Source organism: Salmo trutta, unplaced genomic scaffold, assembly GCF_901001165.1.
Source record: "Salmo trutta unplaced genomic scaffold, fSalTru1.1, whole genome shotgun sequence".
Classification (NCBI taxonomy): Eukaryota; Metazoa; Chordata; class Actinopteri; order Salmoniformes; family Salmonidae; genus Salmo; species Salmo trutta.
Window position 1 is genome coordinate 25086 of NW_021823360.1, and position 20867 is coordinate 45952.

Genomic DNA, 20867 nt, shown 5'->3' on the forward strand with positions numbered 1-20867 from the left:
GTGAATGATTGTGTTTTTAATTAGTTTTATTTTATTTTCTTTTTTGATTTTGTAAAAGGATGAATTGTTCATCCTTTTTTATTATTGATTGAATATTGTAAATATTATGTATTTTTCATAATAAAAGATAAAAAAAAAATTAAAAAAAATACGCCCGATCTCGTCCGATCTCGGAAGCTAAGCAGGGTCGGGCCTGGTTAGTACTTGGATGGGAGACCGCCTGGGAATACCAGGTGCTGTAAGCTTTTTGCTCCAGTAGAGGGTTCTCTTGTGTCATGCATGGAGCAACTGCCTTTTATTTATGGCCCTAATAATATTGTGTCTTTTTATTGGACTAAATGCAGTTTGTTAGCGCTTCCCTGCCCTGATCAAATCAAATCAAATATTGGACAGTGCGTTTCCCTCAAAATGTAGGCAGTACATTCAGCATTTCTTTTTAGTCTAGGAGACTGTCAATGTGTGTAGTCCATTAGGGCCCAGTAAAATCCCTTCAATGTTTTGCCTGATTCCCCCAAAGTCCCCCTTTTCTCCGTTTACATTTCCCCGTTGACCGTTTGTCCCTGTTTCTGCAGGTTTTCAACCTCAAAAGTACACCTTTGTAATAGAAATATAACACGTTTGGATGTTCTATGTCCACGACATTGTTTAAAGCCTATCAGGAGACCACTTTTGAGGTCTGGGAAAAATGGAAGACATTTCGATTTTGGGGTGTAGTTACCCTTTAAACCCAAGTGTGCGCCAGAAAGAGACCTTTGTTTGGTTAAGCGGTGTTGCTGTAGCGCTCATGTGATTGCGGAGTTTGCAAAACAAATGGCCACTGGATTGATGCAAATAATCATGATATAATTCTGCCAGGCTGGCATAGGCTACTTTGCAGTTTACATTTAATTGAGAAGGTTTTGGGGGAAGCCTTTCCTTCTCTACCACAAGAAGGTTATCATTAGCCTCATCGCTAACGGCTACACAAAGTGTAGACATGCGCGCGCTCCGCACGAATGCGCACAGCAATTGGGCAGTCCTGTGCCGTTCCTGAAAGTTGCATGGAAAAACGAATCGCTGATGCATTTTGTTCAAGTCTTATGATTCACTTGGGCAAATGAATGCATTTTCTAACAAGTTGAAGGGATTTAATTGATTTCCTCCTTAGTTCAATACATTTTAGAATATTGTTGAATTTCGGTTTAATGTCTGGATTCCGTGATTCCGTGTGGGCGAGCCGTATTTTCTAGGGCCCTAGTGTATGAAGTTGTCATAAGTGTCAACATAGGATATGCCCTCTCCCCCCCCCCCCCCATCCCACAAGAGTCAAATATAGGGCGTGGAAATGTAAGCAAGGTTTGAGCTTTTTCAGAGTGTGTCACAAAGTGGACATTTCGCTGTCTCTTATGAGTGAGCGACACATTGACTTTATATAGTGTACCAAGAATTGTCCCTTCGCTTACGGCCATACCAGCCTGAATACGCCCGATCTCGTCCGATCTCGGAAGCTAAGCAGGGTCGGGCCTGGTTAGTACTTGGATGGGAGACCGCCTGGGAATACCAGGTGCTGTAAGCTTTTTGCTCCAGTAGAGGGTTCTCTTGTGTCATGCATGGAGCAACTGCCTTTTATTTATGGCCCTAATAATATTGTGTCTTTTTATTGGACTAAATGCAGTTTGTTAGCGCTTCCCTGCCCTGATCAAATCAAATCAAATATTGGACAGTGCGTTTCCCTCAAAATGTAGGCAGTACATTCAGCATTTCTTTTTAGTCTAGGAGACTGTCAATGTGTGTAGTCCATTAGGGCCCAGTAAAATCCCTTCAATGTTTTGCCTGATTCCCCCAAAGTCCCCCTTTTCTCCGTTTACATTTCCCCGTTGACCGTTTGTCCCTGTTTCTGCAGGTTTTCAACCTCAAAAGTACACCTTTGTAATAGAAATATAACACGTTTGGATGTTCTATGTCCACGACATTGTTTAAAGCCTATCAGGAGACCACTTTTGAGGTCTGGGAAAAATGGAAGACATTTCGATTTTGGGGTGTAGTTACCCTTTAAACCCAAGTGTGCGCCAGAAAGAGACCTTTGTTTGGTTAAGCGGTGTTGCTGTAGCGCTCATGTGATTGCGGAGTTTGCAAAACAAATGGCCACTGGATTGATGCAAATAATCATGATATAATTCTGCCAGGCTGGCATAGGCTACTTTGCAGTTTACATTTAATTGAGAAGGTTTTGGGGGAAGCCTTTCCTTCTCTACCACAAGAAGGTTATCATTAGCCTCATCGCTAACGGCTACACAAAGTGTAGACATGCGCGCGCTCCGCACGAATGCGCACAGCAATTGGGCAGTCCTGTGCCGTTCCTGAAAGTTGCATGGAAAAACGAATCGCTGATGCATTTTGTTCAAGTCTTATGATTCACTTGGGCAAATGAATGCATTTTCTAACAAGTTGAAGGGATTTAATTGATTTCCTCCTTAGTTCAATACATTTTAGAATATTGTTGAATTTCGGTTTAATGTCTGGATTCCGTGATTCCGTGTGGGCGAGCCGTATTTTCTAGGGCCCTAGTGTATGAAGTTGTCATAAGTGTCAACATAGGATATGCCCTCTCCCCCCCCCCCCCCATCCCACAAGAGTCAAATATAGGGCGTGGAAATGTAAGCAAGGTTTGAGCTTTTTCAGAGTGTGTCACAAAGTGGACATTTCGCTGTCTCTTATGAGTGAGCGACACATTGACTTTATATAGTGTACCAAGAATTGTCCCTTCGCTTACGGCCATACCAGCCTGAATACGCCCGATCTCGTCCGATCTCGGAAGCTAAGCAGGGTCGGGCCTGGTTAGTACTTGGATGGGAGACCGCCTGGGAATACCAGGTGCTGTAAGCTTTTTGCTCCAGTAGAGGGTTCTCTTGTGTCATGCATGGAGCAACTGCCTTTTATTTATGGCCCTAATAATATTGTGTCTTTTTATTGGACTAAATGCAGTTTGTTAGCGCTTCCCTGCCCTGATCAAATCAAATCAAATATTGGACAGTGCGTTTCCCTCAAAATGTAGGCAGTACATTCAGCATTTCTTTTTAGTCTAGGAGACTGTCAATGTGTGTAGTCCATTAGGGCCCAGTAAAATCCCTTCAATGTTTTGCCTGATTCCCCCAAAGTCCCCCTTTTCTCCGTTTACATTTCCCCGTTGACCGTTTGTCCCTGTTTCTGCAGGTTTTCAACCTCAAAAGTACACCTTTGTAATAGAAATATAACACGTTTGGATGTTCTATGTCCACGACATTGTTTAAAGCCTATCAGGAGACCACTTTTGAGGTCTGGGAAAAATGGAAGACATTTCGATTTTGGGGTGTAGTTACCCTTTAAACCCAAGTGTGCGCCAGAAAGAGACCTTTGTTTGGTTAAGCGGTGTTGCTGTAGCGCTCATGTGATTGCGGAGTTTGCAAAACAAATGGCCACTGGATTGATGCAAATAATCATGATATAATTCTGCCAGGCTGGCATAGGCTACTTTGCAGTTTACATTTAATTGAGAAGGTTTTGGGGGAAGCCTTTCCTTCTCTACCACAAGAAGGTTATCATTAGCCTCATCGCTAACGGCTACACAAAGTGTAGACATGCGCGCGCTCCGCACGAATGCGCACAGCAATTGGGCAGTCCTGTGCCGTTCGTGAAAGTTGCATGGAAAAACGAATCGCTGATGCATTTTGTTCAAGTCTTATGATTCACTTGGGCAAATGAATGCATTTTCTAACAAGTTGAAGGGATTTAATTGATTTCCTCCTTAGTTCAATACATTTTAGAATATTGTTGAATTTCGGTTTAATGTCTGGATTCCGTTATGGGCGAGCCGTATTTTCTAGGGCCCTAGTGTATGAAGTTGTCATAAGTGTCAACATAGGATATGCCCTCTCCCCCCCCCCCCCCCCACAAGAGTCAAATATAGGGCGTGGAAATGTAAGCAAGGTTTGAGCTTTTTCAGAGTGTGTCACAAAGTGGACATTTCGCTGTCTCTTATGAGTGAGCGACACATTGACTTTATATAGTGTACCAAGAATTGTCCCTTCGCTTACGGCCATACCAGCCTGAATACGCCCGATCTCGTCCGATCTCGGAAGCTAAGCAGGGTCGGGCCTGGTTAGTACTTGGATGGGAGACCGCCTGGGAATACCAGGTGCTGTAAGCTTTTTGCTCCAGTAGAGGGTTCTCTTGTGTCATGCATGGAGCAACTGCCTTTTATTTATGGCCCTAATAATATTGTGTCTTTTTATTGGACTAAATGCAGTTTGTTAGCGCTTCCCTGCCCTGATCAAATCAAATCAAATATTGGACAGTGCGTTTCCCTCAAAATGTAGGCAGTACATTCAGCATTTCTTTTTAGTCTAGGAGACTGTCAATGTGTGTAGTCCATTAGGGCCCAGTAAAATCCCTTCAATGTTTTGCCTGATTCCCCCAAAGTCCCCCTTTTCTCCGTTTACATTTCCCCGTTGACCGTTTGTCCCTGTTTCTGCAGGTTTTCAACCTCAAAAGTACACCTTTGTAATAGAAATATAACACGTTTGGATGTTCTATGTCCACGACATTGTTTAAAGCCTATCAGGAGACCACTTTTGAGGTCTGGGAAAAATGGAAGACATTTCGATTTTGGGGTGTAGTTACCCTTTAAACCCAAGTGTGCGCCAGAAAGAGACCTTTGTTTGGTTAAGCGGTGTTGCTGTAGCGCTCATGTGATTGCGGAGTTTGCAAAACAAATGGCCACTGGATTGATGCAAATAATCATGATATAATTCTGCCAGGCTGGCATAGGCTACTTTGCAGTTTACATTTAATTGAGAAGGTTTTGGGGGAAGCCTTTCCTTCTCTACCACAAGAAGGTTATCATTAGCCTCATCGCTAACGGCTACACAAAGTGTAGACATGCGCGCGCTCCGCACGAATGCGCACAGCAATTGGGCAGTCCTGTGCCGTTCGTGAAAGTTGCATGGAAAAACGAATCGCTGATGCATTTTGTTCAAGTCTTATGATTCACTTGGGCAAATGAATGCATTTTCTAACAAGTTGAAGGGATTTAATTGATTTCCTCCTTAGTTCAATACATTTTAGAATATTGTTGAATTTCGGTTTAATGTCTGGATTCCGTTATGGCGAGCCGTATTTTCTAGGGCCCTAGGGTATGAAGTTGTCATAAGTGTCAACATAGGATATGCCCTCTCCCCCCCCCCCCCATCCCACAAGAGTCAAATATAGGGCGTGGAAATGTAAGCAAGGTTTGAGCTTTTTCAGAGTGTGTCACAAAGTGGACATTTCGCTGTCTCTTATGAGTGAGCGACACATTGACTTTATATAGTGTACCAAGAATTGTCCCTTCGCTTACGGCCATACCAGCCTGAATACGCCCGATCTCGTCCGATCTCGGAAGCTAAGCAGGGTCGGGCCTGGTTAGTACTTGGATGGGAGACCGCCTGGGAATACCAGGTGCTGTAAGCTTTTTGCTCCAGTAGAGGGTTCTCTTGTGTCATGCATGGAGCAACTGCCTTTTATTTATGGCCCTAATAATATTGTGTCTTTTTATTGGACTAAATGCAGTTTGTTAGCGCTTCCCTGCCCTGATCAAATCAAATCAAATATTGGACAGTGCGTTTCCCTCAAAATGTAGGCAGTACATTCAGCATTTCTTTTTAGTCTAGGAGACTGTCAATGTGTGTAGTCCATTAGGGCCCAGTAAAATCCCTTCAATGTTTTGCCTGATTCCCCCAAAGTCCCCCTTTTCTCCGTTTACATTTCCCCGTTGACCGTTTGTCCCTGTTTCTGCAGGTTTTCAACCTCAAAAGTACACCTTTGTAATAGAAATATAACACGTTTGGATGTTCTATGTCCACGACATTGTTTAAAGCCTATCAGGAGACCACTTTTGAGGTCTGGGAAAAATGGAAGACATTTCGATTTTGGGGTGTAGTTACCCTTTAAACCCAAGTGTGCGCCAGAAAGAGACCTTTGTTTGGTTAAGCGGTGTTGCTGTAGCGCTCATGTGATTGCGGAGTTTGCAAAACAAATGGCCACTGGATTGATGCAAATAATCATGATATAATTCTGCCAGGCTGGCATAGGCTACTTTGCAGTTTACATTTAATTGAGAAGGTTTTGGGGGAAGCCTTTCCTTCTCTACCACAAGAAGGTTATCATTAGCCTCATCGCTAACGGCTACACAAAGTGTAGACATGCGCGCGCTCCGCACGAATGCGCACAGCAATTGGGCAGTCCTGTGCCGTTCGTGAAAGTTGCATGGAAAAACGAATCGCTGATGCATTTTGTTCAAGTCTTATGATTCACTTGGGCAAATGAATGCATTTTCTAACAAGTTGAAGGGATTTAATTGATTTCCTCCTTAGTTCAATACATTTTAGAATATTGTTGAATTTCGGTTTAATGTCTGGATTCCGTGATTCCGTGTGGGCGAGCCGTATTTTCTAGGGCCCTAGTGTATGAAGTTGTCATAAGTGTCAACATAGGATATGCCCTCTCCCCCCCCCCCCCCCCATCCCACAAGAGTCAAATATAGGGCGTGGAAATGTAAGCAAGGTTTGAGCTTTTTCAGAGTGTGTCACAAAGTGGACATTTCGCTGTCTCTTATGAGTGAGCGACACATTGACTTTATATAGTGTACCAAGAATTGTCCCTTCGCTTACGGCCATACCAGCCTGAATACGCCCGATCTCGTCCGATCTCGGAAGCTAAGCAGGGTCGGGCCTGGTTAGTACTTGGATGGGAGACCGCCTGGGAATACCAGGTGCTGTAAGCTTTTTGCTCCAGTAGAGGGTTCTCTTGTGTCATGCATGGAGCAACTGCCTTTTATTTATGGCCCTAATAATATTGTGTCTTTTTATTGGACTAAATGCAGTTTGTTAGCGCTTCCCTGCCCTGATCAAATCAAATCAAATATTGGACAGTGCGTTTCCCTCAAAATGTAGGCAGTACATTCAGCATTTCTTTTTAGTCTAGGAGACTGTCAATGTGTGTAGTCCATTAGGGCCCAGTAAAATCCCTTCAATGTTTTGCCTGATTCCCCCAAAGTCCCCCTTTTCTCCGTTTACATTTCCCCGTTGACCGTTTGTCCCTGTTTCTGCAGGTTTTCAACCTCAAAAGTACACCTTTGTAATAGAAATATAACACGTTTGGATGTTCTATGTCCACGACATTGTTTAAAGCCTATCAGGAGACCACTTTTGAGGTCTGGGAAAAATGGAAGACATTTCGATTTTGGGGTGTAGTTACCCTTTAAACCCAAGTGTGCGCCAGAAAGAGACCTTTGTTTGGTTAAGCGGTGTTGCTGTAGCGCTCATGTGATTGCGGAGTTTGCAAAACAAATGGCCACTGGATTGATGCAAATAATCATGATATAATTCTGCCAGGCTGGCATAGGCTACTTTGCAGTTTACATTTAATTGAGAAGGTTTTGGGGGAAGCCTTTCCTTCTCTACCACAAGAAGGTTATCATTAGCCTCATCGCTAACGGCTACACAAAGTGTAGACATGCGCGCTCTCCGCACGAATGCGCACAGCAATTGGGCAGTCCTGTGCCGTTCGTGAAAGTTGCATGGAAAAACGAATCGCTGATGCATTTTGTTCAAGTCTTATGATTCACTTGGGCAAATGAATGCATTTTCTAACAAGTTGAAGGGATTTAATTGATTTCCTCCTTAGTTCAATACATTTTAGAATATTGTTGAATTTCGGTTTAATGTCTGGATTCCGTTATGGCGAGCCGTATTTTCTAGGGCCCTAGTGTATGAAGTTGTCATAAGTGTCAACATAGGATATGCCCTCTCCCCCCCCCCCCCCACAAGAGTCAAATATAGGGCGTGGAAATGTAAGCAAGGTTTGAGCTTTTTCAGAGTGTGTCACAAAGTGGACATTTCGCTGTCTCTTATGAGTGAGCGACACATTGACTTTATATAGTGTACCAAGAATTGTCCCTTCGCTTACGGCCATACCAGCCTGAATACGCCCGATCTCGTCCGATCTCGGAAGCTAAGCAGGGTCGGGCCTGGTTAGTACTTGGATGGGAGACCGCCTGGGAATACCAGGTGCTGTAAGCTTTTTGCTCCAGTAGAGGGTTCTCTTGTGTCATGCATGGAGCAACTGCCTTTTATTTATGGCCCTAATAATATTGTGTCTTTTTATTGGACTAAATGCAGTTTGTTAGCGCTTCCCTGCCCTGATCAAATCAAATCAAATATTGGACAGTGCGTTTCCCTCAAAATGTAGGCAGTACATTCAGCATTTCTTTTTAGTCTAGGAGACTGTCAATGTGTGTAGTCCATTAGGGCCCAGTAAAATCCCTTCAATGTTTTGCCTGATTCCCCCAAAGTCCCCCTTTTCTCCGTTTACATTTCCCCGTTGACCGTTTGTCCCTGTTTCTGCAGGTTTTCAACCTCAAAAGTACACCTTTGTAATAGAAATATAACACGTTTGGATGTTCTATGTCCACGACATTGTTTAAAGCCTATCAGGAGACCACTTTTGAGGTCTGGGAAAAATGGAAGACATTTCGATTTTGGGGTGTAGTTACCCTTTAAACCCAAGTGTGCGCCAGAAAGAGACCTTTGTTTGGTTAAGCGGTGTTGCTGTAGCGCTCATGTGATTGTGGAGTTTGCAAAACAAATGGCCACTGGATTGATGCAAATAATCATGATATAATTCTGCCAGGCTGGCATAGGCTACTTTGCAGTTTACATTTAATTGAGAAGGTTTTGGGGGAAGCCTTTCCTTCTCTACCACAAGAAGGTTATCATTAGCCTCATCGCTAACGGCTACACAAAGTGTAGACATGCGCGCGCTCCGCACGAATGCGCACAGCAATTGGGCAGTCCTGTGCCGTTCGTGAAAGTTGCATGGAAAAACGAATCGCTGATGCATTTTGTTCAAGTCTTATGATTCACTTGGGCAAATGAATGCATTTTCTAACAAGTTGAAGGGATTTAATTGATTTCCTCCTTAGTTCAATACATTTTAGAATATTGTTGAATTTCGGTTTAATGTCTGGATTCCGTTATGGCGAGCCGTATTTTCTAGGGCCCTAGTGTATGAAGTTGTCATAAGTGTCAACATAGGATATGCCCTCTCCCCCCCCCCCCCCCACAAGAGTCAAATATAGGGCGTGGAAATGTAAGCAAGGTTTGAGCTTTTTCAGAGTGTGTCACAAAGTGGACATTTCGCTGTCTCTTATGAGTGAGCGACACATTGACTTTATATAGTGTACCAAGAATTGTCCCTTCGCTTACGGCCATACCAGCCTGAATACGCCCGATCTCGTCCGATCTCGGAAGCTAAGCAGGGTCGGGCCTGGTTAGTACTTGGATGGGAGACCGCCTGGGAATACCAGGTGCTGTAAGCTTTTTGCTCCAGTAGAGGGTTCTCTTGTGTCATGCATGGAGCAACTGCCTTTTATTTATGGCCCTAATAATATTGTGTCTTTTTATTGGACTAAATGCAGTTTGTTAGCGCTTCCCTGCCCTGATCAAATCAAATCAAATATTGGACAGTGCGTTTCCCTCAAAATGTAGGCAGTACATTCAGCATTTCTTTTTAGTCTAGGAGACTGTCAATGTGTGTAGTCCATTAGGGCCCAGTAAAATCCCTTCAATGTTTTGCCTGATTCCCCCAAAGTCCCCCTTTTCTCCGTTTACATTTCCCCGTTGACCGTTTGTCCCTGTTTCTGCAGGTTTTCAACCTCAAAAGTACACCTTTGTAATAGAAATATAACACGTTTGGATGTTCTATGTCCACGACATTGTTTAAAGCCTATCAGGAGACCACTTTTGAGGTCTGGGAAAAATGGAAGACATTTCGATTTTGGGGTGTAGTTACCCTTTAAACCCAAGTGTGCGCCAGAAAGAGACCTTTGTTTGGTTAAGCGGTGTTGCTGTAGCGCTCATGTGATTGCGGAGTTTGCAAAACAAATGGCCACTGGATTGATGCAAATAATCATGATATAATTCTGCCAGGCTGGCATAGGCTACTTTGCAGTTTACATTTAATTGAGAAGGTTTTGGGGGAAGCCTTTCCTTCTCTACCACAAGAAGGTTATCATTAGCCTCATCGCTAACGGCTACACAAAGTGTAGACATGCGCGCGCTCCGCACGAATGCGCACAGCAATTGGGCAGTCCTGTGCCGTTCGTGAAAGTTGCATGGAAAAACGAATCGCTGATGCATTTTGTTCAAGTCTTATGATTCACTTGGGCAAATGAATGCATTTTCTAACAAGTTGAAGGGATTTAATTGATTTCCTCCTTAGTTCAATACATTTTAGAATATTGTTGAATTTCGGTTTAATGTCTGGATTCCGTGATTCCGTGTGGGCGAGCCGTATTTTCTAGGGCCCTAGTGTATGAAGTTGTCATAAGTGTCAACATAGGATATGCCCTCTCCCCCCCCCCCCCCATCCCACAAGAGTCAAATATAGGGCGTGGAAATGTAAGCAAGGTTTGAGCTTTTTCAGAGTGTGTCACAAAGTGGACATTTCGCTGTCTCTTATGAGTGAGCGACACATTGACTTTATATAGTGTACCAAGAATTGTCCCTTCGCTTACGGCCATACCAGCCTGAATACGCCCGATCTCGTCCGATCTCGGAAGCTAAGCAGGGTCGGGCCTGGTTAGTACTTGGATGGGAGACCGCCTGGGAATACCAGGTGCTGTAAGCTTTTTGCTCCAGTAGAGGGTTCTCTTGTGTCATGCATGGAGCAACTGCCTTTTATTTATGGCCCTAATAATATTGTGTCTTTTTATTGGACTAAATGCAGTTTGTTAGCGCTTCCCTGCCCTGATCAAATCAAATCAAATATTGGACAGTGCGTTTCCCTCAAAATGTAGGCAGTACATTCAGCATTTCTTTTTAGTCTAGGAGACTGTCAATGTGTGTAGTCCATTAGGGCCCAGTAAAATCCCTTCAATGTTTTGCCTGATTCCCCCAAAGTCCCCCTTTTCTCCGTTTACATTTCCCCGTTGACCGTTTGTCCCTGTTTCTGCAGGTTTTCAACCTCAAAAGTACACCTTTGTAATAGAAATATAACACGTTTGGATGTTCTATGTCCACGACATTGTTTAAAGCCTATCAGGAGACCACTTTTGAGGTCTGGGAAAAATGGAAGACATTTCGATTTTGGGGTGTAGTTACCCTTTAAACCCAAGTGTGCGCCAGAAAGAGACCTTTGTTTGGTTAAGCGGTGTTGCTGTAGCGCTCATGTGATTGCGGAGTTTGCAAAACAAATGGCCACTGGATTGATGCAAATAATCATGATATAATTCTGCCAGGCTGGCATAGGCTACTTTGCAGTTTACATTTAATTGAGAAGGTTTTGGGGGAAGCCTTTCCTTCTCTACCACAAGAAGGTTATCATTAGCCTCATCGCTAACGGCTACACAAAGTGTAGACATGCGCGCGCTCCGCACGAATGCGCACAGCAATTGGGCAGTCCTGTGCCGTTCGTGAAAGTTGCATGGAAAAACGAATCGCTGATGCATTTTGTTCAAGTCTTATGATTCACTTGGGCAAATGAATGCATTTTCTAACAAGTTGAAGGGATTTAATTGATTTCCTCCTTAGTTCAATACATTTTAGAATATTGTTGAATTTCGGTTTAATGTCTGGATTCCGTGATTCCGTGTGGGCGAGCCGTATTTTCTAGGGCCCTAGTGTATGAAGTTGTCATAAGTGTCAACATAGGATATGCCCTCTCCCCCCCCCCCCCCCGCAAGAGTCAAATATAGGGCGTGGAAATGTAAGCAAGGTTTGAGCTTTTTCAGAGTGTGTCACAAAGTGGACATTTCGCTGTCTCTTATGAGTGAGCGACACATTGACTTTATATAGTGTACCAAGAATTGTCCCTTCGCTTACGGCCATACCAGCCTGAATACGCCCGATCTCGTCCGATCTCGGAAGCTAAGCAGGGTCGGGCCTGGTTAGTACTTGGATGGGAGACCGCCTGGGAATACCAGGTGCTGTAAGCTTTTTGCTCCAGTAGAGGGTTCTCTTGTGTCATGCATGGAGCAACTGCCTTTTATTTATGGCCCTAATAATATTGTGTCTTTTTATTGGACTAAATGCAGTTTGTTAGCGCTTCCCTGCCCTGATCAAATCAAATCAAATATTGGACAGTGCGTTTCCCTCAAAATGTAGGCAGTACATTCAGCATTTCTTTTTAGTCTAGGAGACTGTCAATGTGTGTAGTCCATTAGGGCCCAGTAAAATCCCTTCAATGTTTTGCCTGATTCCCCCAAAGTCCCCCTTTTCTCCGTTTACATTTCCCCGTTGACCGTTTGTCCCTGTTTCTGCAGGTTTTCAACCTCAAAAGTACACCTTTGTAATAGAAATATAACACGTTTGGATGTTCTATGTCCACGACATTGTTTAAAGCCTATCAGGAGACCACTTTTGAGGTCTGGGAAAAATGGAAGACATTTCGATTTTGGGGTGTAGTTACCCTTTAAACCCAAGTGTGCGCCAGAAAGAGACCTTTGTTTGGTTAAGCGGTGTTGCTGTAGCGCTCATGTGATTGCGGAGTTTGCAAAACAAATGGCCACTGGATTGATGCAAATAATCATGATATAATTCTGCCAGGCTGGCATAGGCTACTTTGCAGTTTACATTTAATTGAGAAGGTTTTGGGGGAAGCCTTTCCTTCTCTACCACAAGAAGGTTATCATTAGCCTCATCGCTAACGGCTACACAAAGTGTAGACATGCGCGCGCTCCGCACGAATGCGCACAGCAATTGGGCAGTCCTGTGCCGTTCGTGAAAGTTGCATGGAAAAACGAATCGCTGATGCATTTTGTTCAAGTCTTATGATTCACTTGGGCAAATGAATGCATTTTCTAACAAGTTGAAGGGATTTAATTGATTTCCTCCTTAGTTCAATACATTTTAGAATATTGTTGAATTTCGGTTTAATGTCTGGATTCCGTGATTCCGTGTGGGCGAGCCGTATTTTCTAGGGCCCTAGTGTATGAAGTTGTCATAAGTGTCAACATAGGATATGCCCTCTCCCCCCCCCCCACAAGAGTCAAATATAGGGCGTGGAAATGTAAGCAAGGTTTGAGCTTTTTCAGAGTGTGTCACAAAGTGGACATTTCGCTGTCTCTTATGAGTGAGCGACACATTGACTTTATATAGTGTACCAAGAATTGTCCCTTCGCTTACGGCCATACCAGCCTGAATACGCCCGATCTCGTCCGATCTCGGAAGCTAAGCAGGGTCGGGCCTGGTTAGTACTTGGATGGGAGACCGCCTGGGAATACCAGGTGCTGTAAGCTTTTTGCTCCAGTAGAGGGTTCTCTTGTGTCATGCATGGAGCAACTGCCTTTTATTTATGGCCCTAATAATATTGTGTCTTTTTATTGGACTAAATGCAGTTTGTTAGCGCTTCCCTGCCCTGATCAAATCAAATCAAATATTGGACAGTGCGTTTCCCTCAAAATGTAGGCAGTACATTCAGCATTTCTTTTTAGTCTAGGAGACTGTCAATGTGTGTAGTCCATTAGGGCCCAGTAAAATCCCTTCAATGTTTTGCCTGATTCCCCCAAAGTCCCCCTTTTCTCCGTTTACATTTCCCCGTTGACCGTTTGTCCCTGTTTCTGCAGGTTTTCAACCTCAAAAGTACACCTTTGTAATAGAAATATAACACGTTTGGATGTTCTATGTCCACGACATTGTTTAAAGCCTATCAGGAGACCACTTTTGAGGTCTGGGAAAAATGGAAGACATTTCGATTTTGGGGTGTAGTTACCCTTTAAACCCAAGTGTGCGCCAGAAAGAGACCTTTGTTTGGTTAAGCGGTGTTGCTGTAGCGCTCATGTGATTGCGGAGTTTGCAAAACAAATGGCCACTGGATTGATGCAAATAATCATGATATAATTCTGCCAGGCTGGCATAGGCTACTTTGCAGTTTACATTTAATTGAGAAGGTTTTGGGGGAAGCCTTTCCTTCTCTACCACAAGAAGGTTATCATTAGCCTCATCGCTAACGGCTACACAAAGTGTAGACATGCGCGCGCTCCGCACGAATGCGCACAGCAATTGGGCAGTCCTGTGCCGTTCGTGAAAGTTGCATGGAAAAACGAATCGCTGATGCATTTTGTTCAAGTCTTATGATTCACTTGGGCAAATGAATGCATTTTCTAACAAGTTGAAGGGATTTAATTGATTTCCTCCTTAGTTCAATACATTTTAGAATATTGTTGAATTTCGGTTTAATGTCTGGATTCCGTGATTCCGTGTGGGCGAGCCGTATTTTCTAGGGCCCTAGTGTATGAAGTTGTCATAAGTGTCAACATAGGATATGCCCTCTCCCCCCCCCCCCCCCATCCCACAAGAGTCAAATATAGGGCGTGGAAATGTAAGCAAGGTTTGAGCTTTTTCAGAGTGTGTCACAAAGTGGACATTTCGCTGTCTCTTATGAGTGAGCGACACATTGACTTTATATAGTGTACCAAGAATTGTCCCTTCGCTTACGGCCATACCAGCCTGAATACGCCCGATCTCGTCCGATCTCGGAAGCTAAGCAGGGTCGGGCCTGGTTAGTACTTGGATGGGAGACCGCCTGGGAATACCAGGTGCTGTAAGCTTTTTGCTCCAGTAGAGGGTTCTCTTGTGTCATGCATGGAGCAACTGCCTTTTATTTATGGCCCTAATAATATTGTGTCTTTTTATTGGACTAAATGCAGTTTGTTAGCGCTTCCCTGCCCTGATCAAATCAAATCAAATATTGGACAGTGCGTTTCCCTCAAAATGTAGGCAGTACATTCAGCATTTCTTTTAGTCTAGGAGACTGTCAATGTGTGTAGTCCATTAGGGCCCAGTAAAATCCCTTCAATGTTTTGCCTGATTCCCCCAAAGTCCCCCTTTTCTCCGTTTACATTTCCCCGTTGACCGTTTGTCCCTGTTTCTGCAGGTTTTCAACCTCAAAAGTACACCTTTGTAATAGAAATATAACACGTTTGGATGTTCTATGTCCACGACATTGTTTAAAGCCTATCAGGAGACCACTTTTGAGGTCTGGGAAAAATGGAAGACATTTCGATTTTGGGGTGTAGTTACCCTTTAAACCCAAGTGTGCGCCAGAAAGAGACCTTTGTTTGGTTAAGCGGTGTTGCTGTAGCGCTCATGTGATTGCGGAGTTTGCAAAACAAATGGCCACTGGATTGATGCAAATAATCATGATATAATTCTGCCAGGCTGGCATAGGCTACTTTGCAGTTTACATTTAATTGAGAAGGTTTTGGGGGAAGCCTTTCCTTCTCTACCACAAGAAGGTTATCATTAGCCTCATCGCTAACGGCTACACAAAGTGTAGACATGCGCGCGCTCCGCACGAATGCGCACAGCAATTGGGCAGTCCTGTGCCGTTCGTGAAAGTTGCATGGAAAAACGAATCGCTGATGCATTTTGTTCAAGTCTTATGATTCACTTGGGCAAATGAATGCATTTTCTAACAAGTTGAAGGGATTTAATTGATTTCCTCCTTAGTTCAATACATTTTAGAATATTGTTGAATTTCGGTTTAATGTCTGGATTCCGTGATTCCGTGTGGGCGAGCCGTATTTTCTAGGGCCCTAGTGTATGAAGTTGTCATAAGTGTCAACATAGGATATGCCCTCTCCCCCCCCCCCCCCCCATCCCACAAGAGTCAAATATAGGGCGTGGAAATGTAAGCAAGGTTTGAGCTTTTTCAGAGTGTGTCACAAAGTGGACATTTCGCTGTCTCTTATGAGTGAGCGACACATTGACTTTATATAGTGTACCAAGAATTGTCCCTTCGCTTACGGCCATACCAGCCTGAATACGCCCGATCTCGTCCGATCTCGGAAGCTAAGCAGGGTCGGGCCTGGTTAGTACTTGGATGGGAGACCGCCTGGGAATACCAGGTGCTGTAAGCTTTTTGCTCCAGTAGAGGGTTCTCTTGTGTCATGCATGGAGCAACTGCCTTTTATTTATGGCCCTAATAATATTGTGTCTTTTTATTGGACTAAATGCAGTTTGTTAGCGCTTCCCTGCCCTGATCAAATCAAATCAAATATTGGACAGTGCGTTTCCCTCAAAATGTAGGCAGTACATTCAGCATTTCTTTTTAGTCTAGGAGACTGTCAATGTGTGTAGTCCATTAGGGCCCAGTAAAATCCCTTCAATGTTTTGCCTGATTCCCCCAAAGTCCCCCTTTTCTCCGTTTACATTTCCCCGTTGACCGTTTGTCCCTGTTTCTGCAGGTTTTCAACCTCAAAAGTACACCTTTGTAATAGAAATATAACACGTTTGGATGTTCTATGTCCACGACATTGTTTAAAGCCTATCAGGAGACCACTTTTGAGGTCTGGGAAAAATGGAAGACATTTCGATTTTGGGGTGTAGTTACCCTTTAAACCCAAGTGTGCGCCAGAAAGAGACCTTTGTTTGGTTAAGCGGTGTTGCTGTAGCGCTCATGTGATTGCGGAGTTTGCAAAACAAATGGCCACTGGATTGATGCAAATAATCATGATATAATTCTGCCAGGCTGGCATAGGCTACTTTGCAGTTTACATTTAATTGAGAAGGTTTTGGGGGAAGCCTTTCCTTCTCTACCACAAGAAGGTTATCATTAGCCTCATCGCTAACGGCTACACAAAGTGTAGACATGCGCGCGCTCCGCACGAATGCGCACAGCAATTGGGCAGTCCTGTGCCGTTCGTGAAAGTTGCATGGAAAAACGAATCGCTGATGCATTTTGTTCAAGTCTTATGATTCACTTGGGCAAATGAATGCATTTTCTAACAAGTTGAAGGGATTTAATTGATTTCCTCCTTAGTTCAATACATTTTAGAATATTGTTGAATTTCGGTTTAATGTCTGGATTCCGTGATTCCGTGTGGGCGAGCCGTATTTTCTAGGGCCCTAGTGTATGAAGTTGTCATAAGTGTCAACATAGGATATGCCCTCTCCCCCCCCCCCCCCCATCCCACAAGAGTCAAATATAGGGCGTGGAAATGTAAGCAAGGTTTGAGCTTTTTCAGAGTGTGTCACAAAGTGGACATTTCGCTGTCTCTTATGAGTGAGCGACACATTGACTTTATATAGTGTACCAAGAATTGTCCCTTCGCTTACGGCCATACCAGCCTGAATACGCCCGATCTCGTCCGATCTCGGAAGCTAAGCAGGGTCGGGCCTGGTTAGTACTTGGATGGGAGACCGCCTGGGAATACCAGGTGCTGTAAGCTTTTTGCTCCAGTAGAGGTTCTCTTGTGTCATGCATGGAGCAACTGCCTTTTATTTATGGCCCTAATAATATTGTGTCTTTTTATTGGACTAAATGCAGTTTGTTAGCGCTTCCCTGCCCTGATCAAATCAAATCAAATATTGGACAGTGCGTTTCCCTCAAAATGTAGGCAGTACATTCAGCATTTCTTTTTAGTCTAGGAGACTGTCAATGTGTGTAGTCCATTAGGGCCCAGTAAAATCCCTTCAATGTTTTGCCTGATTCCCCCAAAGTCCCCCTTTTCTCCGTTTACATTTCCCCGTTTGACCGTTTGTCCCTGTTTCTGCAGGTTTTCAACCTCAAAAGTACACCTTTGTAATAGAAATATAACACGTTGGATGTTCTATGTCCACGACATTGTTTAAAGCCTATCAGGAGACCACTTTTGAGGTCTGGGAAAAATGGAAGACATTTCGATTTTGGGGTGTAGTTACCCTTTAAACCCAAGTGTGCGCCAGAAAGAGACCTTTGTTTGGTTAAGCGGTGTTGCTGTAGCGCTCATGTGATTGCGGAGTTGCAAAACAAATGGCCACTGGATTGATGCAATAATCATGATATAATTCTGCCAGGCTGGCATAGGCTACTTTGCAGTTTACATTTAATTGAGAAGGTTTTGGGGGAAGCCTTTCCTTCTCTACCACAAGAAGGTTATCATTAGCCTCATCGCTAACGGCTACACAAAGTGTAGACATGCGCGCGCTCCGCACGAATGCGCACAGCAATTGGGCAGTCCTGTGCCGTTCGTGAAAGTTGCATGGAAAAAACGAATCGCTGATGCATTTTGTTCAAGTCTTATGATTCACTTGGGCAAATGAATGCATTTTCTAACAAGTTGAAGGGATTTAATGATTTCCTCCTTAGTTCAATACATTTTAGAATATTGTTGAATTTCGGTTTAATGTCTGGATTCCGTGGTTCCGTGTGGGCGAGCCGTATTTTCTAGGGCCCTAGTGTATGAAGTTGTCATAAGTGTCAACATAGGATATGCCCTCTCCCCCCCCCCCCCCCCCCCCCCACAAGAGTCAAATATAGGGCGTGGAAATGTAAGCAAGGTTTGAGCTTTTTCAGAGTGTGTCACAAAGTGGACATTTCGCTGTCTCTTATGAGTGAGCGACACATTGACTTTATATAGTGTACCAAGAATTGTCCCTTCGCTTACGGCCATACCAGCCTGAATACGCCCGATCTCGTCCGATCTCGGAAGCTAAGCAGGGTCGGGCCTGGTTAGTACTTGGATGGGAGACCGCCTGGGAATACCAGGTGCTGTAAGTTTCTTGCTCCAGTAGAGGGTTCTCTTGTGTCATGCATGGAGCAACTGCCTTTTATTTATGGCCCTAATAATATTGTGTCTTTTTATTGGACTAAATGCAGTTTGTTAGCGCTTCCCTGCCCTGATCAAATCAAATATTGGACAGTGCGTTTCCCTCAAATGTAGGCAGTACATTCAGCATTTCTTTTTAGTCTAGGAGACTGTCAATGTGTGTAGTCCATTAGGGCCCAGTAAAATCCCTTCATGTTTTGCCTGATTCCCCCAAAGTCCCCCTTTCTTTCCTCCGTTTACATTTCCCCGTTGACCGTTTGTCCCTGTTTCTGCAGGTTTTCAACCTCAAAAGTACACCTTTGTAATAGAAATATAACACGTTTGGATGTTCTATGTCCACGACATTGTTTAAAGCCTATCAGGAGACCACTTTTGAGGTCTGGGAAAAATGGAAAGACATTTCGATTTTGGGGTGTAGTTACCCTTTAAACCCAAGTGTGCGCCAGAAAGAGACCTTTGTTTGGTTAAGCGGTGTTGCTGTAGCGCTCATGTGATTGTGGAGTTTGCAAAACAAATGGCCACTGGATTGATGCAAATAATCATGATATAATTCTGCAGGCTGGCATAGGCTACTTTGCAGTTTACATTTAATTGAAGAAGGTTTTGGGGGAAGCCTTTCCTTCTCTACCACCAAGAAGGTTATCATTAGCCTCATCGCTAACGGCTACACAAAGTGTAGACATGCGCGCGCCCTTCCGCACGAATGCGCAAGCAATTGGGCAGTCCTGTGCCGTTCCTGAAAGTTGCATGGAAAAACGAAATCGCTGATGCATTTTGTTCAAGTCTTATGATTCACTTGGGCAAATGAATGCATTTTCTAACAAATTGAAGGGATTTAATTGATTTCCTCCTTAGTTCAATACATTTTGAATATTGTTGAATTTCGGTTTAATGTCTGGATTCCGTTAGGCGAGCCGTATTTGCTAGGGCCCTAGTGTATGAAGTTGTCATAAGTGTCAACATAGGATATGCCCTCTCCCCCCCCCCCCCCCCCCCCCCCCCCCCCCACAAGAGTCAACTATAGGGCGTGGAAATGTAAGCAAGTTTGAGCTTTTTCAGAGTGTGTCACAAAGTGGACATTTCGCTGTCTCTTATGATGAGCGACACATTGACTTATATAGTGTACCAAGAATGTCCCTTCGCTTACAGCCATACCAGCCTGAATACGCCCGATCTCGTCCGATCTCGGAAGCTAAGCAGGGGTCGGGCCTGGTAGTACTTGGATGGGAGACAGCCTGGGAATACCAGGTGCTGTAAGTTTCTTGCTCAGTAGAGGGTTCTCTTGTGTCATGCATGGAGCAACTGCCTTTTATTTATGGCCCTAATAATTTGGTGTCTTTTTATTGGACTAAATGCAGTTTGTTAGCGCTTCCCTGCCCTGATCAAATCAAATATTGGACAGTGCGTTTCCCTCAAAATGTAGGCAGTACATGTCAGCATTTCTTTTAGTCTAGGAGACTGTCAATGTGTGTAGTCCATTAGGGCCCAGTAAAAATCCCTTCAATGTTTTGCCTGATTCCCCCAAAGTCCCCCTTTTCTCCGTTTACATTTCCCCGTTGGACCGTTTGTCCCTGTTTCTGCAGGTTTTTCAACCTCAAAAGTACACCTTTGTAATAGAAATATAAACGTTTGGATGTTCTATGTCCACGACATTGTTTAAAGCCTATCAGGAGACCACTTTTGAGGTCTGGGAAAAATGGAAGACATTTCGATTTTGGGTGTGTAGTTACCCTTTAAACCCAAGTGTGCGCCAGAAGAGACACTTTGTTTGGTTAAGCGGTGTTGCTGTAGCGCTCATGTGATTGGGAGTTTGCAAAACAAATGGCCACTGGGATTGATGCAAATAATCATGATATAATTCTGCCAGGCTGGCATAGGCTACTTTGTAGTTAACCTTTAAATGAGAAGGTTTTTGGGAAAGCCTTTCCTTCTCTATTAGAAGAAGGTTATCATTAGCATCATCGCTAACGGCCACACAAAATGTAGAGATGCGCGCGCTCCGCACGAATGCGCACAGCAATTGGGCAGTCCTGTGCCGTTCTGAAAGTTGCATGGAAAAACGAATCGCTGATGCATTTTGTTCAAGTCTTATGATTCACTTGGGCAAATGAATGCATTTTCTAACAAATTGAAGGGATTTAATTGATTTCCTCCTTAGTTCAATACATTTTGAATATTGTTGAATTTCGGTTTAATGTCTGGATTCCGTTATGGCGAGCCGTATTTTCTAGGGCCCTAGTGTATGAAGTTGTCATAAGTGTCAACATAGGATAGCCCTCTCCCC

At 43.9% G+C, this 20867-nt stretch overlaps 14 non-coding genes and 1 pseudogene across 14 annotated transcripts; all 15 read left to right on the forward strand.

The window, feature by feature from the left end:
• Positions 1 to 1436: 1436 nt before the first annotated feature.
• Positions 1437 to 1555, forward strand: LOC115190392 (5S ribosomal RNA). Its single transcript, XR_003877253.1, has one exon. It is a non-coding gene; the product is annotated as a 5S ribosomal RNA (ribosomal RNA).
• A 1191-nt stretch (positions 1556 to 2746) lies between these two features.
• Positions 2747 to 2865, forward strand: LOC115190394 (5S ribosomal RNA). Its single transcript, XR_003877254.1, has one exon. It is a non-coding gene; the product is annotated as a 5S ribosomal RNA (ribosomal RNA).
• A 1181-nt stretch (positions 2866 to 4046) lies between these two features.
• On the forward strand, positions 4047 to 4165 carry LOC115190396 (5S ribosomal RNA). Its single transcript, XR_003877256.1, has one exon. It is a non-coding gene; the product is annotated as a 5S ribosomal RNA (ribosomal RNA).
• Positions 4166 to 5347: 1182 nt separating this feature from the next.
• LOC115190397 (5S ribosomal RNA) lies at positions 5348 to 5466 on the forward strand. The gene has a single exon (XR_003877257.1). It is a non-coding gene; the product is annotated as a 5S ribosomal RNA (ribosomal RNA).
• A 1193-nt stretch (positions 5467 to 6659) lies between these two features.
• Positions 6660 to 6778, forward strand: LOC115190398 (5S ribosomal RNA). The gene has a single exon (XR_003877258.1). It is a non-coding gene; the product is annotated as a 5S ribosomal RNA (ribosomal RNA).
• Positions 6779 to 7956: 1178 nt separating this feature from the next.
• LOC115190399 (5S ribosomal RNA) lies at positions 7957 to 8075 on the forward strand. The gene has a single exon (XR_003877259.1). It is a non-coding gene; the product is annotated as a 5S ribosomal RNA (ribosomal RNA).
• Positions 8076 to 9254: 1179 nt separating this feature from the next.
• Positions 9255 to 9373, forward strand: LOC115190400 (5S ribosomal RNA). The gene has a single exon (XR_003877260.1). It is a non-coding gene; the product is annotated as a 5S ribosomal RNA (ribosomal RNA).
• Positions 9374 to 10564: 1191 nt separating this feature from the next.
• LOC115190401 (5S ribosomal RNA) lies at positions 10565 to 10683 on the forward strand. The gene has a single exon (XR_003877261.1). It is a non-coding gene; the product is annotated as a 5S ribosomal RNA (ribosomal RNA).
• Positions 10684 to 11870: 1187 nt separating this feature from the next.
• On the forward strand, positions 11871 to 11989 carry LOC115190402 (5S ribosomal RNA). Its single transcript, XR_003877262.1, has one exon. It is a non-coding gene; the product is annotated as a 5S ribosomal RNA (ribosomal RNA).
• A 1183-nt stretch (positions 11990 to 13172) lies between these two features.
• Positions 13173 to 13291, forward strand: LOC115190403 (5S ribosomal RNA). Its single transcript, XR_003877263.1, has one exon. It is a non-coding gene; the product is annotated as a 5S ribosomal RNA (ribosomal RNA).
• A 1192-nt stretch (positions 13292 to 14483) lies between these two features.
• Positions 14484 to 14602, forward strand: LOC115190404 (5S ribosomal RNA). Its single transcript, XR_003877264.1, has one exon. It is a non-coding gene; the product is annotated as a 5S ribosomal RNA (ribosomal RNA).
• Positions 14603 to 15794: 1192 nt separating this feature from the next.
• On the forward strand, positions 15795 to 15913 carry LOC115190405 (5S ribosomal RNA). The gene has a single exon (XR_003877265.1). It is a non-coding gene; the product is annotated as a 5S ribosomal RNA (ribosomal RNA).
• A 1192-nt stretch (positions 15914 to 17105) lies between these two features.
• LOC115190407 (5S ribosomal RNA) lies at positions 17106 to 17224 on the forward strand. Its single transcript, XR_003877267.1, has one exon. It is a non-coding gene; the product is annotated as a 5S ribosomal RNA (ribosomal RNA).
• Positions 17225 to 18415: 1191 nt separating this feature from the next.
• On the forward strand, positions 18416 to 18534 carry LOC115190408 (5S ribosomal RNA). Its single transcript, XR_003877268.1, has one exon. It is a non-coding gene; the product is annotated as a 5S ribosomal RNA (ribosomal RNA).
• A 1190-nt stretch (positions 18535 to 19724) lies between these two features.
• LOC115190410 (uncharacterized) lies at positions 19725 to 19843 on the forward strand (annotated as a pseudogene).
• The last annotated feature ends 1024 nt before the right edge of the window (positions 19844 to 20867 follow it).